At 37.0% G+C, this 23,664-nt stretch overlaps 1 pseudogene; it reads right to left on the reverse strand.

Moving 5' to 3' along the window:
• Window positions 1–9,203: 9,203 nt before the first annotated feature.
• LOC120590979 (uncharacterized) lies at window positions 9,204–9,323 on the reverse strand (annotated as a pseudogene).
• Window positions 9,324–23,664: the final 14,341 nt, after the last annotated feature.

Raw genomic sequence — 23,664 nt, forward strand, 5'->3', positions numbered from 1 at the left:
TTCAATTTCTTTCTTCAATGACTTATAATTTTCTGAGTAGAGTTCTTTCACCTCCTTGGTTAAAATAATTCCTAGGTATTTTGTTGTTTCTTATGCAATTGTAAATGGGATTTAACAAAAATTTTTCTTTCTGATAGTTCATTGGTGTCTAAAAACATAACTAATTTCTGAATATTAATTTGTATCCTGCTACTTTACTGAATTTATCAGTTTTAACAGTTTTTTGGTGGAATCTTTAGGGTTCTCTCTATATAATGTCATGTCATCTGCAAATAATGACGGTTTTACTTCTTCCTTTCCAATTTGGATGCCTTTTACTTCTCTTTCTTGTCTAATTGTGGTAGCTAGGACTTCCAATACTATGTTGAATAAAAGTGGTGACAGTGGACATCCTTATCTTGTTCCTGATCTTAAGGAGAACGCTTTCAGCTTTTCCCCCTTGAGTATGATGTTAGCTGTAGGCTTGTCATATATGTCCTTTATTATTCTGAGATATATACCCTCTATTCCCACTTTGCTGAGAATTTTTATTATAAATGGATGCTGGATTTTGTCAAATGCTTTTTCTGCATCTATTTATATGATCATATAATTTTTATCTTTCAATTTGTTAATGTGGTATGTCATGTTAATTGATTTGTAGATATTGAACCACACTTGCATCCCAGCAATAAAATCTACTTGATCAAGCGTATAATATTTTTAATGTACTGCTGAAATTGGTTTGCTAATATTTTGTTGAGGATTTTTGCATCTACATTCATCAAGAATATCGGCCTAATAATTTTTTTTGTAATGTTTTTGTCTAGTTTGGGAATCAGGGTAATCATGGCTTCATAAAATGAGTTTACCCTCTTAATTTTTTAAGTGCACAACACAGTAATGTTAACTATAGACACGATTTGTATTGCAGATCTATAGAACTTAGCTATTATGCATAACTGAAACTTTATTATTCTTTGAATAGCAACTTTTTGTTTTCCCCTCCCCCTAGTCCCTGGTAACCACTATTCTATTCTCTGTTTCTATAATACTGACTATTTTAGATATCTCATATAAGTGGAATGATTCAATATTTGTCCTGTGACTAACTTATTTCACTTAACATAATGTTCTCACAGCTTCATTCATGTTATTGCATATGGCAGGGTTTTCTTTTTTTAAGGCTGAATATATTCCCTTGTATGTATGTACCACATTTTCTTTATCCATTCATTCACCGATAGATATTTAGGTTGTTTCCATATTTTGGCTATTGTGAGTAATGCTACAATGAACATGAAATGCATATATCTCTTCATGATCCTGATTTCAATTTTTTTTGGATAATACACCCAAAAGTGGAATTGCTGGATCATATGGTAATTCTATTTTTTTATAAAATCTCTATAAATTTAAGAGGATTCAAATTATGCAAAGTATGTTCTCTGACCACAATGGACTTACATTAGAAATGAATAATGTCCCACTTTAAACTAGCTAGAAAAAGCAATATTTTCCCACTAGTTTCCTCATCCATTTCAGGATTGACTCTCATTGGATCAATTGGCCATGTGCTTATCTCTACACCAATCACAGTGCTAACTGTACTGTGCTAATTGAACAAAGAACTGCTGTTCAAAGAATATAAAGTATCACTATGTCAAATGCTTACTCTAAGTATATAGACAAAGAATAGGAGATAAATGGTTTTGAAAGGAAAATTAAAATAATATTACCAAATAAGGATGCTAGGCAGGCAAAATTATTAGCTATCCACTAATAAAAGTTACTAGAAGTAATTAGTGAGTTTAACCAGGCTGTAGAATGCAAAGTCAAATACTACCTCACGCACACACTAAACTGTATTTTTATAGACTAGCAACGAACAATTGGAATTGAAAAAAAAACTTTATAGTAACATAAAAAATATCAAATACCTAGGAGTAACTGACAAAAAATGAGAAAGACTTGTACACTGAAAAGTACAAAATATTGCTGACAGAAATTAAAGAAGACCTAAGAAACGAGATTTACCTTATTCATGGAATAAAAGACTTAACATTGTTAAGATGTCAGTTCTCTCCAAAATCTATAGATTTAACACAATCCAAATTAAAATCCCAGCAGCCGTTTTGTAGACATCAACAAACTGATTTAAAAATTATTATGGAAATGCAAAGTATCTATAACAGACAAAACAACTCTGAAAAAGAGCAACTTTGGACAGCTTACACTACCTGATTTTAAGACTTATAAAGATACAGTACACAAAATAACTCGGTATTAGCATAAAGATAGACAAACAGGTCGATGGAACATAATGGAGAATCCAGAAATAAACCCAATATCTGTGGATAAATGATTTTTTTTTTTTAACAAGGGCATGGAAAGGGCGTCCATAACTTTTGTTAGATTCTCCAAGAGGCCCACAATCTGCAAAAAGTTAAGAAATACTACCTGGAATGTTCTACATAATTACTTTCTCTTTGTGAAATTTTGTCTGTTTTATCACTAGTATTACTACTGTTGTCCGCTAGATAGTGCTGCTGTATTCATTTTCAAACACCAGTCAAGCTTCTTTGATATGAATGAGAAAGCTTAAATGATAAGAATGTTTTCAAGATCTTTTAGGGTTGGAAATAATTTTAGAAATCATATAGTTCAATCTTATTATTTTATAGATGAAGAACCTGATGCCCAAAAGTTTGAGAGGTTTGATCAAAATCATTCCTTTGGAAAAGTAAAAGGTTGTCCTAAGCAGAACAAATTCCTGGAGGTGGGGCTCTTCTCCTTCAACCATAACATAATTTAAGTTGTGTTTCTGGCTGCTGAGGGGTTGGAGTTAGTTTTAGTTATGGACTTTAGATTCTTTGACTCTGAGACATTTGTATATAATGGTTACGACCATGACTTAAAATCTGTTCCTTCTTCCCTAAAGGATCAGCGGTAAGGCTGAGGAGGGCTTTAGTGAAGGAGGGAGCTTGCACAGATCTTCCTGTAACTAACTCTTCCCTACTCCCTTCTCTGGTCAGCTTTGGACATATATTACAATTATGTGCTTTGTCTCCTTTCCAGAGCCAATAGTAACCCTAATGTATAAGGAGTTTGATGACACATGAGGGACATGCTATAAATATTGGTGTTTGGATTCTTCCCACCCAAAGAGAAAGAAAACCCGAGTCAAATTGGGAGACCACTCTGGGAAAGTGGCTGGGACCGTTTCTTTGTGGCATCTTGTGTATAGACCACTAATCCAGGGCGCAAAGAGGACCCACTTCTTTAGAGGATAATCTTGCCACATTTCTCCCCAAAAAATAGTCTTGAAGTGCCCAAGTCTTCAAACGATGTACTACTTTTTACCTCCACTTTCCTGTTTCTTTGTTCCTTTGTCCTTCGTGATTTGGCGATATCCTCAGTCACACCCAGCCAACACGTGAACCATAGTGGTCACCATTCACACCTCTTTCCACCAAAGTTAACAATATGGAATCAAGAAAGTGCCCTTTTAACCCATTTCCTGTTTAGAAAAAAAAGTGCAGTTTCCTGCCAGTGTTAATTTAATTTTACATAAATATGTTCTTTGAGGCTGAAGAATATCTGACTGGTTTTCAATGTGAAAATAAAATATAAAAACTGTTCTTGGAGTTATTTCTAAATAGAACTTGTCTCTAATCCTAATGTAACAGAAGTGTGCACATAAATTGGAGTCATCAAATGAATCTTTGGCTGACACCTGTTCAAGAATGATGTTAATATCACATGTAGGAATGCTACGTTTTCTAAGATTTGACATTTTCAGCAATCAAAAATAACTATATTTTGTAAATGGAAATACCACAACTAAAAACAGAATGCTGTAAATAGAATATGTCATTTGTTTCCAAAGACTATTGATACACTAGAGCAATATGAAAATAATAATAAAAGTGAGATATTTCATGGCAATCTTTGGCAGTAAGGTTAGGACTGTATTCTGTGAGTTATCTTGGGGTAAATGCTGCAGTTGCAAGTGCCGCTGGACAGTATTCTTGGGGCAAATAGGAAATGGTTTAAAAAACAGCCTTTTCATTTGTACTGATAAACATATCTAACTATATCTAAAATTCAATGTTGTGTCTTAAATTTTAGTAAGCAATTGTGAAGGTCACTATGATGGACAGTCTGTCCCTACAAATCCACTCTCCTTTGAGCCTAGGGTGCTGACTTTTATGTCCTCTGCCTTCAGTTGGGTTTGGCCAATGGGAGACACCAGCAAAAGATTGAAAAGTGAGAGGAGACAGAGCTGGAGAATTTATTTCCCTATGTCTCTGTCTGCTGGGTCACTGGTGGGTTGACTGTGTCCTTTTACCCTCAGCTGAAAGACACAGCTCCTGTCAGACAGCCCTCTCCTGCAGCTCCGACTTTTTGGTTTCCAGTAACTTTTTTTGTTCCTTCCTTTGCTCCCTCAGGCCGAGGAGTGTTAGTAGCTTCCTTCTATTACTAGTCATAGGGTGCTTCATTTTCTTTGTTTTTTTCCTAAACCCTGCTTCTTCCTCTGTAAACAGACTCTTCATTAAAATCTTTTTACTCTTTTCATCTGTTTTCAGCCCAAACCCTGACCCTTTCAGCCAGAAACTTCATTGAATTTCTGTAATATGAGATTCCTTATAAACTCTAAGTCACGCCCCCTTTCTACGGTGGCCCATCTCTGGCGGCTGATCGGTGTTTGGGATACAAAGGCTCAGTCCTCTTGCTTCTACTTGAGACAACTCTGAACAGTCATTCTAGCTTCAAGACTTCCTGGAGCAAGGGCTGAAACCTCCCGTAAGATTGTATTGTGTCTCATCCCTCTCTGTCCAATTCCACTTTCATTGGTTCCCTTTTCTGGTATCACAAGAACACTCCTGCGTGCCATTATCCTTGTCAGAGTTGTACCCAACCTGTGACATTTGGTTGCAGGCGTGATCTAAGAAAGCAGATGCTGGAATAGGATTTTGGATGTAGATTATGTACCACCTGGTTGACAACGAGGAATCTTACCACCTGTGGTAAGTAGAGTACAGATAACCCCTGACACAAAGTAGCACTGCAATTGTTAAAATTTTGACCTTGGCTTGAGTACCCTGACTACCTACTCACTGTGGACTGGATAAGAAAGGACAGTGCTAGACCTGACCTGGGTCATATACTTTGCAGCCCAGGAATAGGCAGGTCATTATGATGGAGATTCTACAGAACCACATGAGACAGGGTGGGAGTTCACCAAAGAAAGGGATAATAAAGTGTTCAGTGCAGTTGCAGATGCAGTCCTTGTTACTAAATTCCTTATTATGGCCTATAATGCTCTACTTAACCTGATTTATCTTTCTAAACTTGTTTCCTTCTACTCCCCCAATCCTGCCTCCCAGGTTTCCAGGCAACACTTGCCTTTTGGGTGTTCCTTTCATAAATGGAGCATTTAATCCCGGCCTCGGGGCCTTTGCACCTGTTCTCTCTGCTTGGGATGCTCTCCCCCTCATCTTACCTTGATTGCTCCCTCACTACATTTGGTTCTGTCCTCAAATGTCACTCAGAGAGTTCTTTCCTGCCCCCTTTCAGGGTCACTGTATTCATCTTACTCTTTACATTAGCTTAAATTTTCTTCATAGGAAAACAGTTTTTGTTTGTTACTTCATATCATCCATTTGAATATGAGCTCATAGAGGAAGAATTGTGCCTTTTTCAGCACTGTATCCATAATCCTTAGACTAGTGCTTGGCATATAGTAGATGCTGAGTAATAATTACTGAATGAGGATACAGGGTAGATGGTGAAAAAGAGATGCAAAGTAGGGAAAGGTTCATTTGACTGGAGAAAACAATGATAAAAGCTTCAGAGAAGAAAGAATATGAATTGGACATTGAAGGATGGATGAGATTGACAGGCAGAAATGGCAAAGTTCAGGTAGAAAAACTTTTGTGGGGAAAGGCACTTTTGTGGGACATGTATGTAGGAGTGAGTAGTCCATTGTGACAAAAGTTATGGGGTAGTCTGGTGACTCAGGCCAAATGGTTTTGGGGTTTGGGGACTGGTTCATACTGTGGTTCTGGTTCAGTTGATAGCTTCTAACAATGGAGTTTATACTCTGAAAAGGTATTGCTGTAGCTCTTTATGTTATTTTTTACTTGATGTTGTGCAAACCACTCATGTGTGGTTCCTGATCTACCCTTCCTGTTATCTCTGTGTTCTTCTAGGGTCCTAGCATAATGTAGAGAAAACCAAGGCTCCTATTATAGGAATGGCTAATAAGGGAGTGAGTGATACATTGTCCAACGGTCACATTTTAAAGATAGTCTCACAATGACTATTGGAAGAGGTTTTAAATATTTGTATTTTTGGCATTTTCTTTTTGATATTAAATTGTGTATAACTCTGCCTATTTAAATATGCAATATTTAATCAATATTTTAATGAATATTTAATATTTAATTAGATATTTAAATACTCAAATTAGAGATTTGTCTGGAAAGATGGTAAAAGGAGAGTATGTTTGCCTTATTCCTCTTTCTCAAATCTACAGAAATAAACAGAAAAAACAAATATAGAGGGAAAAATATCTATAATGAAACTAGGAAACAGCTAAATTTCACATCACAGATGAAAGAATATCTTCTAGATGCAACATAATTTGAACCAAATGGAAGAGGGTTGCTCAGAGCTGAGTCCTATACCCTCTGATATCAGGAAAGGGTAGATTTCAAAATCTGTAAATTAGTAGATTAAAAAGAGCTCCATTAGTAACCTTTAACTTGATTTAATAAGTATTAATCCCGTGGGTGGATTGAGGAGAAGCTGGGAGGACTTGCCTAGCGCATATTTCTGTTCCAAAAAATGGCGAGGGAACTCATGTTGAAAGGGACCATGTGCCTATTCAATCTTTATTGTTTAAGACCTGCTCCTAGACTAGGATAACATTCAGAATGGTCAGTATCCTAAGAGAGTACCAATATGTTTACATAGCAGGATTAATCAGTTTTGTAGGAAAAGAATTTATATTAAGCCTAAGTTTCTATGGAAAGACTAAAAAATGAAAAAAGCAAAAACCCTAAGAGAGGAAAATGGAGGTTGTAGCACAGATACTCTAAAGCAAGTGGTTTTCATAATAAATTAGTCAAGAAAGAAACTAATTGTGAAACTGTGGTACTGTTCAGTGCTATTATGTCTTGAGGATATGTCTGATTTCTGGTTAGGACATAGAGAAAGAGGAAAATGGAAAAATTCTGAAGTCATTTTCTCATATACATAGTTCACTCCAGTTGTTTGATTATAGTTTCTCTATAGTTAATATTAGATCTTTGTGGCATTAGTTTTCTGCACCCTAAACACTTTTAATACTAAAGAAGAAAAGGAATCGGTGAAAGAAATTTGGAGTTTTTCCCAAGATTTTCGTGGTTTAGGTAACTACTGTTTTCTGTATCCTGAGATGATCAAGAGTTGACTAGAGGTGAATATTATATTAAAAATCTTTATCACTGGATGATTTTTTTTCTGCTTCTAGGATTTCTCATCTCCCCAGGTTACCAGTTGTTCCTTACCATTATTTCCTATAGAAGTTCAGTAGTTCAAATACAAGTTATTAATTTATGGCTCTGCTATTTACTTATCTATGTGCCTTGGGCAAGTTACTTAATGTGTTAGGTTTTGTCTTTTTAAAATACGGATAATATGCACCTCATAATTGTTGTGGAGATTAAACAAGATATCATGGAAAACACCTGGTTCAGAGTCTGGGACAGAGAGGGCATCCAAGTAATATATTATTCTTATTCAGCTGTAAGAGCTCATAAATAATGAAATATGATAATGATGAAAAGAATGCTTCCTTCACTGAAGGATTTTGTCCCTCCTAGGTAGCAGCCCACCTATGACATCTGTTATATTACTCTATATTCTTACAATTAACATAGCATAGCATTCTTCTGGACATTTTATGGATGGAAATAATTAGAAATTTTATTTTTGGTTCAGATAATGGCCTCTGAATATATGGAAGTCTCCTATTTCATTGGCAACAAGTTTATAAACTGTCGGATCTATAGCTGTGAACCTACAATACACATCCTCTGGGCATTTTAAACAGATTTTAACTTGGTGATAATAAATTAATAATTTGAGCTAAGAGAATTTAATGTATCGTGCAAAGAGAAGCAGAAACAGCAAGTAAGATATGCATGTTTCTATAAGGGACATGCTATAGAACAAAAAGAAAGCTTGAAGCGTGAGTTGACCTTAGCCCCACCCCCTCGTAATGGTAAAATGAGTGTCCTTCATTTACACTGATTACTGATGCTATGGAAGTTAGTTACCATGCTTTATTAGAGTAGTAGTATGATAAGAGCTCTTAAATTATTAATGATTAGTGCTTAAATATTAAATTCATAAGAATATATCCATAGCCTTGTAAGGAAAAGTGATGTACACATTGCCTTTGAAAAACTGTTGATTTTGAAAGTCATATTTTTCTACATAATTGCTCTCCTTTAATAAGAAAGATGTCTATGTACAACCTTGTCATTATTATTCTCAGTGAGTTACCCGAAATTTAATATGATTGTAGGCACCCAATAATAAGAATTCAGAATCCATACATTGCTTTTTAAAGAGCTAACCTCAAGTGATTTTGCATTAAATCTTTTGTTATTATTACTTTTACTTAATGTCAGGGATTGATAATCTTTATTTGTTATAGATTTTAGTGCCTTTCAGAGTCATGGCTAGAGAATAAGGCTGTCCTACTAAGAATATGCCTGTCTTAATTTCCATGGTAAATGGAGAAAGGATTAAGAAAGATGCATGAAGAGAATATTGTTTTTGCGCCTTTTCCCTATGAAAGGCTCCTAAGTGTGATCAGAGGCCATGTGAAAGGCTTACTGTCCCACTGCCTATTCAGCATCTCCTCTGGATATCTCAAAGGAAACTTCAATCACCAGGTCTAGAGCTCACTATTTGGACTCCCTGCCATCTGCCCCCATGTGTTCCTCCTTTTGGTTTCCCTAACTCAGCAAATTGTCCCACAATTCACTGAGATGCATATTTCAGGAACTGGGAGTTATTCTTAATCTGGATACTTTCTACTGCTTTAGCTCCCACAATCACAACTGACCAGTTTTTAAAAAATGTTTTTTAGGTGAGGCAACCCTTGCTTGACTTCATAGATTGCAAGGACCTTGTCAGTTTACAATCCCTTATTTTTTAATCTTTTAAGCCTATAGCACCTGGTCTTCCTAAAGTGGTCTCCCATTCAAGTACTAACTAGGCCCGACCCTGCTTAGGTTCCGAGATCAGATGGGATCGGGCTTGTGCGGGGTAGCATGGCTGTAGACCACAAATGACCATTTTTATTCTTACTATCTTTCAAACTGATCTATTTATCTCCATCTTCACTGACACTGCCACAGATAAGCCATCAGCATATCTCACTTGGAGTACTATAGTAGCCATCTAACTGGTCTCTCCATTTCCACTATTCCTTTCTAATCTACTCTCTGCAATGCAAGTGACCATTTAAAACCTAATCGGATCATATCATTGACCTATTTAAAATCTTTTCTCTTGCGATATGGCCTGTTTGATATGGCTTCTTGTTATCCCTCTAGATTTGTCTGAAACCTCCTTTTCACTTGCTGCACACTGTCTTCCTAGAATCCTTCAGCTGCGATGTGCTCCTTCCCATAGCAAGGCTCACCTCAGTTAACTCGTTCAGACCACAGACCAAAAGTTGCTCCTGCCTGGAAAGTCTGCTCAGGCTTAGTCAAATCCTCATTATGTGCTTTCATTGCACCAGGTACCTTTTCCTTTTTGTCACATATATACATTGTGTGATCATTTGTTCAATATTTATCTGTACAAATAGGTGGAAGGCATCTTTCTGAGAAGGGGAAACACAGTTGAACTCTGTCTGTTAGATACACCATTGTAACATGCTGCCTAGGACACTGTAGCCCTTCCTGGTTCTTTTTACATTAATTGCTTAGCTCCATTTGTGGTTCTTTTCTATGTGTTATCTTCAAGGTTGGGTTGGAAGAGGAAGTAAGTGTCTATGATAATTAGCCATCTTTCCAGGAACAGAGAATTTCCTATTTCTATTCCCTATAATTTTCATAATTAAAATTTTAGTGGCTTCTGTATAATCCATCTTATTGATGTGCCACAATATGAGACATTTGCTAACGCAAGAAAACAAAACTATAGTATGTACAATCATACTAGATGATAAAATTATATAAAAAAGCAATGAAGTGGTTACCATAGATATCTTCATGGTGCGAGAAGGGACTGTAATTGGGAAGAAACAGGTTGGAGGCTTCTGAAGTGTGGCAGATTTTTGTTTCTTGAGATGGATAGTGTTCAGGATGGGCTACATAATTGCAGAGCCTGTGCAAAATGAAAATGTGGAGGCCTTTATTTTTAAAATTATTTAAAAATCTCAAGACAGTGACAGCAGCTCATTAAACTAAGTATGGGACTCTTTAAGTAGCAGATCCCAGTGTAACCGAACAGGTTGCATGCGTATAAAGTCAGCCGTGGTGGTAATTATATGAGTATTCACTCTATAATAATAATTTGTTAAACCAAATATTTATGTTTTATTCATTTTCTTCTACATTGCGATGTTTTACAATAAAAAAGATTAAAATAATTGAATAAAATGGGAACTCACAAATGACAAAAGATTAATTAGAACTCTCTATATAATTACTTCAAGGAACTCTCACTAATAAGGAAAAGAGCAGACAATGTAAACAAAAAGTCAAAATATTTGAATAGTAGAAGAAACTGTTAATATCTATAAAATAAGTAGGAGACTCCACAGGAGAGGAAAAAATAATCAAATAAGTAAATATTTTAAGAAATAATGATTGAGAATTTTCCAGAATGAGAGAAAGTAGAAAGAATTCAGGATACAAAATAGGATAGGAAGAAAACTACACCTAGAAATACTATAAATAAATCATAAGAACAACTAAGAACTAGAGAAAATTCTGAAAGCTTATAAAAAGAAAGAACAGATATCTCATAAAGGAACAAGAATAGAATTAATGTCAAATTTCTCTTCAATGACATGGAATGCAAGAACATAATGAAGTACTGTCTTTAAAGTGTGAAAGAAAAAATTCTATAAACTTAGAATTTTATTTTTAGATAAACTAGTAGTTCCAAGACTTTTTCATTTCAGAACTCCCTTATGTTTTTAAAAATTATTGAGGGCTCAAAAGAGGTATTGCTTATGTGACTTATATTTCAACATTTAGTGTACTTGATATGAAAATTGAGAAAAATTAAAAATAATTTTAGTACTTTATTTAAAATTTAATAATTACATTTAAACATAAATAACGTACTTTTATAAAGAAATCACTATATAGTGCAAAACAAAATTAGGTTTGTTAGAGTAATGGCATTATAATTACTTGACCTGACTGACTTAAGACTTGATCTGTGGGAAAAGCTCTATTCCCAAGGTATTTTCCAGGAATAACGAGCAGTAATCTTTTAGCATCTCAGCTGCCTGAAGCTGTAATACCAGCTGGGGCAAACAAGCTTGGCTAGAAATTTAAGAGGAAATTCTGGGAAACAAGATATACATAGGGGGCTTTGAAAAGCTCTTAGTCCTGGGGATCTAGGAGGCCATGTGCATGTGCAGTACCGCAAGCTACCCAAGAAAGACCTGAGAAGGCCTCAGTCTTTTTCTTCTGGATGATCTTAGGCCCTGGGCAAGCAGTAAGTGAAGGCTAAGGCAGAATTGTAACTTCTCAAGTATTGAAGATAGATAGGTTCCAACACAAACCTAGAGCCCCTCATCAAAGCTTCTGATCTCTTTTTAAAATGGTTCTGAGAAGGGAAAAAACAATTGCAGAATAAAGAAAGATGCCTTACAGATAGAAATGAGTGTTCTTTTGGTGATTAAGAGAGAGGGTTCGAACATATTCAGATATCTCTGTCTTCTCTATAAATCCTGCAAAAGATAGAACTTCATTGCAGTTTCTCTTTTCTCGGCCTGTACATTCTCTAAGGAAATTCTAGAAGCTCCTGAAATAAGAATGTGGATAGTAAGAGGACACCAGTTATCTCATAATCCATACCCTAATATGATGCTTTATTTCCACTAAACATAAAATCAGGAAACAAAAACGAATAAAACGAACCACCTAATCAGTTTTAAGCCATAAAAACGGGCTCCAGGGTGGAATAGACACAGCATTTTGGAAGATAAGATCAAGAAAAAGAAATAATGCTGAAAGCATACAGTCAATTTCAAAGCAAAAAGACTAAATCAAAATCACTCAGCCATTACACTGAACGAGTTGTGAGTAAGGAGGAATCCAGCATCTGCTTGGAAAGCTTTTTCCATTTAGAACACAAAAAAATAAGTCTTGTCAATTAAGGGTTTGTCTTTTGAAAAACAAGCCTTTATATAGGTGTCTTGCTCTACCAATTCTCTTTCACTTGGAGGTGGTACTGAGAGTGCAAATGATGTGAAAGGAGGCCACACCTCTCTCCCTAAATCAAAAATATAAGTTGATCATGTCCGTGGGGTCTACTACACTCCTTAGCATTTAAAATTCTATTATGGATAGAACTACGGAGGAGGCAGAGTGAATTCATGTTAATTTTTTTATTCTGTTCTCCAACCTTAAACTTGTTCTGCTTCTGAAGAATTATCATTTTTGGAGTCGAGGTGAGAGAGTTGAGATAATCCTCTAGGTTCACTCCTTGTTGGTTGGGAGTAGGAGCCCTGTGCATGCCTTTCCTCCCACACCCAGGAAATATATCTATTTGAGAATGATCCACTCTTACAGGCTGGGCACTTCAAAGCAGATAAAGCAATCAACAAATTCACATCTTTATTCAACACTGCTGTAAAGTATAGTAAAATGCTTTATAACTGGTTTAATAAAAGAAGTTATTACTATTTTTCAAATTCAACCAAGCATATTGTACTAGGCACTGATCTAGGTGCTTGCACATACATTATTTCATTTTATTTTTAGCATCATTATTTCTCCCACAGTTCCAATGGGAAATTAAGTGATACTGTAGGCCATTTGTGGGTGAAATTGCTGCCAAATACTTAGAGGAAATTTAGAGTGTTAATGAATGGTTTAATTCAAAACTGAACTGAACAAATCCCAAATGCTTTTCTATTCCAGTTCAAATTGTGTTGTTTTTGCCTCTTTCCTTGAATCTCCCACAAAAAGTCTCGGGTCTTAGACCTTGTCACTGTGAGCAGTGGAATAATGCAGGCATATTTGAAATGTAAAAACTTTGCAAGGACACCAGGACTGACCTTCCCTTGTCAAAAACTCCATTTATAACATTGATTCAGCTAAGAAGTTCATAGTCCATAATTTCTTTTGAAATTTACAAGCTGCTTTCGAAAACCCTTAAACTATCCCTGGTCACTTGATCCATGTACTCTGCATGTAGCTCTTGTGTGGATAGTGTGCACCCTTGTATTGTAGTTGAACCTTGATTGCTGTTGGCATTTTCAGTGGGAAGGATTGATCCTCAAGCTGATTGGCCATGATAAATGGCCATGATTACAGCAGAGTGGCTGTTGTGCGGTGGCTTACCCCCTGGAGCAGTATTTGCTTTAGTAGGGCTCTGGTGCCAGCTGAGTCTGCCCTCTGGGTGTGTTATTTGTAGAAGTGATTGAGTAGTGCTCTTGTGTGGTCTGAAGCTGGCCACAGAGTGTGTTTGTTCTGGGACCTCTTGGGAGGGGCTCTGTTGCAGGCCCAGGTCAGTTGCTGCCTGTGCCCTGCCTGGAGCCACTTGGTATGAGTTACATCTGCAAATGGTTGTCACTTGTGCTAGGCTGGAGGTGCCTGGGGAAGCTAAGCTGTGAACTAAGGCCAGCTGCTACTAGTGCTGGATTTGTGGTTGCTTAGCAAGAGGTACAGGGCACTCTGAGACTAGCTGCTGCTTGTCTGGGGTTGATGAATCTTTGAGAGATGTTAGGAAATTCCCCAGCTCAAGCTAAGACAGATTGTTTATATGGAAAAGCCAATGGAAATGGCTTGAGTGGGCCTGCAAGATGGGTATGGCAGGATCTCAGGGAATCACAAAGGAGGAGAGAACAGTGTTAGCCAGGTTTATGGAGACTTAGACTTTGTGTCCACCTGTGCCTGTGCAGGCTGTGTGGGAAGAGGGCTTAATGGTTACTATTGGTACTTCTGTCTGGGAGAAAGCTGCCCCTGCAGATCTTGCTCCGAGGCTAGACGATTCAGTTTCCTCTTGTATGTCCCTGATGGTGCTTGAGCTTCTGCCCCAGTGCTGAAGCTCAGAGCCAGTGAGTCCATTAGTGAGTAAGTGTGTATACAAGCCCTTTAAAAGAACCCCCTGGAACTCTAGCAGCCCTCCATCTCACTCAGCCACAATCCTCTGGTTTTCACAGCCAGAAGTTGTAGGGACTTCTCTACCTGGAACTGAAAACCTTGGCTGGGGAGCCTGGTGTGAGGCTGGAAGCCTCATTCCTAAGAGGGAGAGCAATCCCTCCTGATTGTTAACTGCCACATTTGAGTGTGTGTCCAGCCCGTCCCCTTTCTCTGATCCTCCTACCTGTCTCAATAATGTTTCTTAGTTATGGGACTTTTGTTCAGCTAGTCTTCAGGCAGTTCTCGATGATGATAGTTCTGTAGTTAGCTGTAATTTTGAGGTGGTGGTGGGAGGAGGGGAACACAGTGTTTACCTACTTTGCTATCTTGACCAGAATTTTTATTCCTTGTAGTTTTAATTCAATAGTAAAGATTTATATGTACCTGTTATTAATCAAGAGAAGCATCAATTTAAAAGCTTATAAATGGCATAAGAGATAAAAGAACATCTCCAAGGTTGAATGGGGGAACATTTTAAAGAAAAAAAAGTGGAAGCAATATTTACATACAAGAGTCATAGAAAATATGTACACACTTATAGCTGTTAAATGTGAGTACAACTGGTATAGTATTCTTAAAAATATTTCTGTTTTGCTTTTTTGTCTTTTTCCATATGTTTTTCTTGTACAACCTGAGATATTCATAAAGAATTCTTTTCTGCCATTTCAAACAGGATTTTATATTAAGGCAATAGACTTGCAAGACTTTATTGAGGAAGAGACTATTTTCTCAAATTTTAAGCACATCAAAAACCAAACAGAGAGAATTTGGATCCGATTATCAGAGTTTCTTCCATAAAGGTAAACAAGAATTGCCATCTACCTACATGGCCATTACTTAAGATTTTTTGCCCTAAGTATGGAATGAAATCCTCTTTCCTGAGGGATTGTGGGAAAAGGGGAGAGGAGAGAAGCAGAATAGGTAGAGAGAGGAAGCCCAACCTCTCCTGTCTGGGCTAAAATATATTAAATAATCTGAAGGGAATTTAAGGACAGGGAGCTGTATCCTTGATTGTTATTTTGGTGTTGAGGGTAGGGGATTATTTGTAAATTACCCACTAATTAGTGGCAGAGGCCACATCAAATTAAACTAGGTGACTCAGTATTTTAGTTGTAAAAGGAGAGAGGACACTAAGCTTAGCTTTCCTACTCACTTTTGGTTAATGGTTGGCCTAGACGAGATCTAGAAGCTTCCAATATTCTCTAGGAAGGATACAAAATGTTGCTAAGGGTTTAACTGAGGAATTTTCTCTAGGTTGGGGTAGAGGTTTGGAGTGGATGGTGGTAGAGTTGCCATGAATCCGAAGGCTACAAGGCAGAGCTCCTGGGACAGGATCATGCAGGAGACGCAAAAAATTTCTAGCCAAGTAAGTCAGTGAACACTAGTAGGCCCAGAACTAGTCAAAAAAGACCAAAGCATAAATTATATCAGGCATTGATTTGTACAGTAAATGTTGGCAGAGGGAGAAATGACCCATCCAATGAGGGTCATTGATATAGATGTCAGAGTAGCAAGAGGATACTACTCATAGATCTTTTTCTGCACTGCCATCAGTGTGCACTCCATCTGAGGGCACGGGTGGCAGATGGGAGGAATTTTGAAAGCCTGGCCTTGGTCTCTGCCTGGCAGTCCCCAGTAGAAGTCTGGCTATATCTCCTGTATGATCCTGGCCAGGGGCTCTGCTTTACTATCTTCAAAAGAGATGTTACATCAAGAGATACTTCAAAGTATGCTCTCAGACAGATAGGTTACTAGATTAAAATAAAATGTAAATTTTTTCTCTCTACTACTAGCTATTTGGTGCATGTGAGCACTATCAAAAGAATTATAAGCAAGATAACAAATGTACATTTTCTCTGCCAATCTGAGTGAAGGGTGAGAAAATTATATCTTCAATAAATCAATAAAACACTTAAAAAACAAGCTATGTAGTATGCCAAATGATAGCCACAACTAATTAAGGTCAGAAAACCCTTGTGCCAGTTTTTGACATTTTTAAATTCTAAAAATGTGTTGAGGAAATGCCATAAACCCTGGGAGTTGATTCTGACTGGTATGTAGTAGGTAGAGAATGATAACTACTGTTCCTAAGGCCAGTGGGTATGGAAGTGAGGGCGCAGGCTCTGGACTCAAATCATTTCCAGCAGTGGAGGTTGGGCAAGTTTCTGGACTTCTTAGTGTTCTCATCTGAAGATGAGACGGATCAAACAGCTTCACAGGGTGGTTTTCAGACATATGAGTTAATATGTGTGAACTGTTAGCAAGTGTTCATAAATATTTACTCTCATTAAAAAATGCAAATTATCTACTGGGTGTGTGAAATCATAAATTCAAGGAAACTGCCTAGGAGTAGATAAATCGCAGGAGTCCTGTAGAGGGGCTTCTCTGCAAGGGATGCATTTTGAGTGTCCTGGGTTTGTAGACTTGGCAGCAACATTATTCTAAATCTGCAATTCTTTAGTTGATGATGAATCATGATTTTACCTGGTTAGAAAAGAGTGGAAAAGATTATCATATGAATGGGTCATTAACAAGAGTACCTTTGTATTTTATCACATTCTATGCCACTTTTATTTATCAGAGTAAGATTATAAGGCATAAAAACCAGTTAAAAATTAGCTCAGTATATATATTTTTAAATGTCACAGTAGAGCTCATCTCATAACATCTCATAGGTATAATTGCTCCCAATATTTAAGTGCTCCCTATAATTTACTTTACATTTCTTACTCATTAATTTGTCTAGATCTTTGAAAAGAATCTACTGTCAATGACCTCTGAAATGTAATAGGTTCCCTCAGTTTTATCCACACTCTTAAGTAGAAATTCCTTTTATTTGTAATAAAACCACCTCTCTCAAACACACTTTTTTTGTTCTTTTTAGTTATTATCTCACACAAAAGAAATGAGAAAAAAGATGTTTCTACTTTTATAATGCATACCCATCTTTAAAATTAGATAGTTTGAAAGTGATCCGGAAAGTTAAATAGATTCAAACAGCTACAAAAACAAAAACACAGGAAACACTATTCTTTCTACCCCAATAAAAACAGATGATTTCTTAAAATGGCTGTATACTGTCTCTCACTGTGAAATCCAAAGTTAAATTTTGGGGATTGTTGTCTTAGACAAATTTTCTCAGCAATGCTTCTAGGCTTTTCTGAGTCATGGTTGAGTATGGCACTTAATGTGGATATTGTAGTGCTTACTTTTCACTGGGGAACTAAGGAAATAAGCTCTAGATGCCTAGGAGTTTTTAATTAAGTAGTTGCATACTAAGTATACTTCCTGGGAAGAATGAACTGAAAACAAACTAATGTGTTGGCAGATGACTGCATTTCTGTGTGTCTTGCGAGCATAGGCACTGAGTGACTTTCTTTGGAACAATCTTTTTCAGTGATTTTTATGTGGCAAACAACCTTGGAAGATAGAGACAGTATCTCTTTCTGGAACAAACAGCAGGCATACTTACTGTCCTTGCAAAAGTTTGTGTTCCTGCAACACACTCCATTGTGTATGTAGGTGTCCCTTGACTCTCTTTGCATTGCCCTTTGGGAATTGGGGCTCAGAGAACAGACACAAGAAAATGCAAATATTCTGGTGACTGTTATTGCTGTGAGTAATCAAATATTTTGACTCTGACCCAGGAGTTTTGTGTCTTCTGTCAGGATCTATAAACTGTGGTAGACTGAGAGTGAAAGGAAAATGGATCTTCAAAGGGAAGTTGGGGTGACCAGATATCTATGGTCCTTTGCACCTACTGATTTTCTTGCTTAGTGACTCTTCTTATTGAAGGCCTAGTCTTCACTCAAAGACAAGCAAGTTTCTCCAGCCCAAGAATGGCTTTGAACCTCTTGTTTTCTCATTCCTAGAAAAATGCTTTGTATAAAGTAGGCATTCACTAAGTAATTGCTGTTGAAGAATTTAATGTCTTCTGTGTCCTGTGTCTACATGATTTTGAAGGAAAGAGAGTATGACATCTGGGATTTATTAAACTCTTAGCAAATATTAAAGTATAATGTAAAAAGAGTCTTAACCTAGTAAATACATATTAAAATTACCTATGTTGATAAATGGTTTATTACTGGTGCCAGACACTGTGAGGAATATCACTTGGTAATATAAGCTAAATATAGAATAGATACAAAATCCTTCTTTTGCTAAATGTAAGTTGTGTTCTAATCTATTCTGGGCTTTTGGATCTAGCAATTACTTTTGTCTGTATACTTGTTGAAAACTTTAAGATTTAGTGTGAGGAGAGATGCAGACTGGGAAATATTTTTACCTAAAATATTTGACTAGAATGATGGCGAATTTGATTTAAAAAACTAATAAGAAGATTGGAAAGATGAGCAATGGTTTCAATATGCAAGAGCTAGTTTAACTACATATGTGGCTCAAGGTGAACTTCTATTTGTACTAAGAGAAACTAGGAAACTTTCAGAACCAATGCTATGCCCTAAGAGTCTCTCTAAGATCATGAGCCTCATTTGAAAACGTTCCTAATTATCTCTCTTGAAATATAAGAAACATGACATCTCTTTTCCATATTCATATCAAGATTTTTTCTCTATTTCCTCTCTGGGGTTAATATTTTACAGATTTTAAAGCTTTAAATATTTAATGATTTATTTTAGAACAATTCTTTGAAAATGATATATAATTCCAATGGGCACAAAGCTTTACTCAAATGAACTAAATTCGAAATGATTTGCCTTTGCCTTTGGCAGAGATGTGTATATTGAGGCAAAGACTGGCAAATTTATGGATCTCTAGTGTGAGAGCAGTTCCTAAATTCTCAGAAGCAGGATCAAAGGGAAAGCATAACCAATTATCCAATAAGATAATCTTTTGTTTTACTTTTATAAGATGACTTTTTTTTAATAAGAGAAACCACAAGGGAAATTTTTTAGTTTTAATAAACAAACAAAAATTAAACTGGAGAATTTTTAACTTGAAGATTAGTGAAAATATACAAAAAGAAAGAACTTCAATGAAAGCAGTGGTTCTCAAATGTTGCACATCAGAACGACTGGGGGAATCTTTAAAACTACTGATTTCTCACTCTCAGATACTGCAATTTAGTTGGCATAGGGTGCCACCAGAGAACCACCATGTCAAAGAGTATTCCTTCGAGAAGGTGCTTCATAAGCTGTGGCAAGTTTTAAAGGACATTAATTACTTGTAGTAGGTACAGTGGTACCATGTAGGTACAGGGGGCCACCACTGTACCTACTGCAAAGACTGAAAAAAAGTCTTTGCAGATGTAATTAAGGATCTTAAGTGAGGAGATCATCTTGGATTATCTGAGCGGCCCCTAAATCCAATTACAAGTGTCCCTATAAGGGAAGTGGAGGGAGATTAGACAGAAGAGAAGGCCACGTGGCCATGGAGACAGAGATCGCCCCTCTACCCCTCTTGAGTTCACACAGCTGAACTAATAATAAAATTGACATGAGACCAGATTAACAGGAGAAAAAACAATTTAATATGTGCACACAGATCATAAATGATGTTCAGAGAAATGATAGAACCAACCAGGCAAAAGAAATATGATAAATTTGTGAATAATCAAGAGGACAAAGAAACTTAGGTTTGGGTGTTCATTAGTAAGGAATCTAAACAGAAAGAGGACTTGGATAGTAAATTAGTAAAAAATAACAAAGTTTGTTTATACAGGCCTTTTGGCTCTGGATTCCTTAGCTCTAGGGATAAAGGCGTCTTTATTAACCCCCTTGGAGCAAGGAGGGCACCTTTAGCAGGGCAGGTTTATTTCCTGCATTTAGGGAGACAAAAGAAGTCAATGTGTCCTTGCATTGGCTGCTTTTCAAGTAACTAATTAAAAAATGATCTATCTGCCACTGCGAGATACTTTCGGGCATCTTGTCCTGGGCCCCAACCGAATGATGTCCCCATAAACCCATGAACACAAATCGTCACCAGAAGCTGCAAGAGGCAAGGAATGGAATCTTCCTTAGAGCCTCTGGAGGGAGTGTGGCCCTGCCAACATTTTGATTTTAAGCTTGTGGCTTTCAGAACTGCGAGAGAATAAATTTATGTTGTTTTAAGTTACCTAATATTTGGTGATTTGTTATGGTAGCTCTAGGAAATCAATATATTACCTAATGTTGCTGTAGCAGCAGAGCAGAGACTAAAATGAGGGATAAAGCTGATAAATACTAGCTTCTTGCCACAAATGCATCATAACCAGAGGGAAGCTTTAAAACTTAGGCTTAAACGTCCCCATTGTGGGGAGTTGGGCTGAAGTAACAGCTTGGCAGGGCATTGTTTGCTAAAGTGAAACCTCCTTTGCCTCAAATATCCTTTATCTTTGTATCATTTAGGACTTTTGTTGTGACAAAAAAAGGAAAGTCCAACTAGCCTCCCTAATCAACTGGTAAACAGGTGATTAACTGAGAGTTCCTAGTGACTGGCTCAATTAGAGGATAAAACAGTGAAAATGGGATAGAATTTCTTTTCATCTGTTAGCTTTGTTCCTTCCACTTGGGCTACATTCTCAGATAAGCTCTGTCTTTTAGGGGCAAGATAACAGCAGTTGCAGACCTTATGTCCTCAACTGCAACTGACTCTGCCCTAAAAGCATCAGCAAACATCTCCTAGTGCTTTATTGCAGTGCTAGTGTCAGACAGGAATCGCTGAACCCAAGGACCTGGTCAACAGAATACCATGTCTTGATTGGCTTAGGCTAGTGTAAAGAATACATGTATCTAGAAATGTACTGAATTCAGTTCCTGAATGTTTGAGTCTATCTCAAAGTTAAATTTTAATGATTAGGGGTTTTGATTAATTGTAATTTATTCTTATAGATTGATTAGCTATTTCTAGTATTTTAGTCTTGCTGGTCTTATCAATTAATATTCAGAAACTTTTTTGGGTGTGAGTTCAGGTTTTTTTTCGTTTTTTTTTTTTTTTAAAGATTCTGATGCCAGAGAGCTCGACAGCATGGGAGTTGAAAGAAGGGCCCTGACCCCAGAGCTTTGGTGACCAGGTTCTTGTCTTGTGCCACAAGAAAAGATTCAAGGGCACAACAAAAAGCAAGTGGGAAAGCACAAGTTTTATTAAAATGAAAGTACACACTTAAGAGAAAAGTGTAGGTAGCTCATGTGATGACGCACTACTGAAAAGGTCACAGAAATGTGAAAGGGTTAAAGGATAATTAAAACCTGAAACTGGACAAAGGAAGTCTATACCTTAGGCCTAGTTTCTGGAACCCCTAACCGCATTCTGTTAATCATGAAACTTGTAACAATGAGCTCATACGCTAACTGCCAATTTTAGCCTGCGTAACCCTGCTTGCTTGCGTGGCATGAAAAATAATCAATTTTATATAAGCTGAAAATTACTGTTTGGCCATCGCCCATGGGAACACTGGCTATTGCCCATGGGAACATAGGCAATCACCCATAGGAACATAACATTCTAACAACAAGCTTTCTGCTTCTGTACTCCCCGCTTGCACACCTGACCAGTGAGTTGACAGGTAGTGAATAGGAGAAAGATGGACCTTTGTGTTTAAGACAGAATGAGGAATAGGATTTAGGGCTTAAAAACCTTGTATCTTGGCATTTCGGGGCTGCTCCTTTGGAAGGACAGCCGCCGGCTAATAAACTGCCTCTATAAACAAAGCACTCAGGTTGAGTCTGGTTATTCTGGTCACGACACTCAGAGGGAGAGTCTACCCTGAGCTGTCTGAATCATGGGCTTTTTGGGGGTGGGGGGTGGGTAGGGGTTGTTTCAAAGCTATCCAGCCTACTTCTAGGTCTTGGCTTGTTTCCTGTTACCTGGAGGGAAGGAGGTGGCTCAAGGCCATCTATCTTGTCTCCTGGCCTTGGCTTGCTTCTCATGCTGGAGTTTTATGTTCGAAATCAAAACAGGGACAGGGCTGAGTAAGGGAGGAAAAATTCCAGATCCACATCCTGGAGGGGAAGGAGAACTTCCCTATGCTAACTATCCTGCCTTAATACTACAGATAAGTGACTTCATACAGTATTTGTCTGTCTCTGTCTGACTTAATTCACTTAGCATAATGCCCTCGAGATCCATCCATGTTGGCAATTTCCTTCTTTTTATGGCTGAATAATATTCTCCTTAATATTTCGAAGGCATTATTCAGTTGTCATCAAGTTCTGGGAAAATTTTTTGAATTATTTCCATAATAATTTTCTCTCTCTCTCTCTGTGTGCTTGTGTGTGTTTTAAATGAAACTACTCTAAGATGCTGCACCTTCTAAACCAGTCCTCTAAGTGCCATTTCTCTCCCAATTCCATCTTTGTATGTTTTTGCTCTGTTCTCTAGGACATTTCTTTAATTTTATTTTTCATCCCTCCACTGATGTTTTTAATTTTGGCTATCTTTGCTTTTAATTTCCAAGTTCTCTGTTTCTTTAACATTCCTTCCTTGTTTCTTGAAGAAATTTCTTAGGATACCAACGATACTTTTTTTGGAAGATTTTGTTGTTGTTGTTGCTCCACGGCCTTTTTCTTATTTTGTTTTCTTGTCTTGGTCTTATTTTGCACTTTAGAAGCTTTCTGCAGAAAAGCTTTCCTGTCGTCCATTCATCTTTAAGCGAGGCATTAACAAACTGGTATAGGCTGTGTGCCGGGGCAGGAACTGTCTATTGGTGATTTCACTGTACAATGATCCTGGGAGTATGGAGTCATTTATTAGGGGAATCCCAAATGTCAGAATTTTCCCCTTAGTTGGTTAGTTTCTCCACAAAAGGGTTCTCCAGTCTCCTGCCTGGGGTAGGGTGACATAATTCTACCTCCTATATTCTTGGGTGCTGAATAGGGGGAAGAGATTGAGGAATTCTATAGATCAGTACTTAGACTTAATTCTTTCCTTGTCATTTCATGCCTCATCTTTTCCTTCTGCTGTTTAGGATGTCCCCAAATCCAAGGTCTTTCACTCTCGGTTCTCCAGAGCTGTGCTTCTCAAACTCTTTTGGTTTACATCATCTTAAACAATATTGAGATCACCCAAGAACGTTTGTTTATGTTGGTTATATCAATTGATGCTTACCATGTTAGAAGTTAAAACAGAAATTTAAAAAAGTATTTATTAATTCATTAAAAATAGCAATAAACATTTTAATATAAACAACACATATTTATGGAAAATAGCTAAAATTTCCAAAACAAAGAAATAATTTAGCAAGAAGGGTAGCATTATTTTATATTTTTGCAAATCGTTTAAATGTCTAGCTTAATAGAAGACAGCTAGATTCTCATATCTGCTCTGCATATATTCTCTGAAAAACTCCAGTATA

The sequence above is a fragment of the Pteropus medius genome, unplaced genomic scaffold (genome assembly GCF_902729225.1).
Source record: "Pteropus medius unplaced genomic scaffold, Ma_sr-lr_union100, whole genome shotgun sequence".
NCBI classification, from domain to species: domain Eukaryota; kingdom Metazoa; phylum Chordata; class Mammalia; order Chiroptera; family Pteropodidae; genus Pteropus; species Pteropus medius.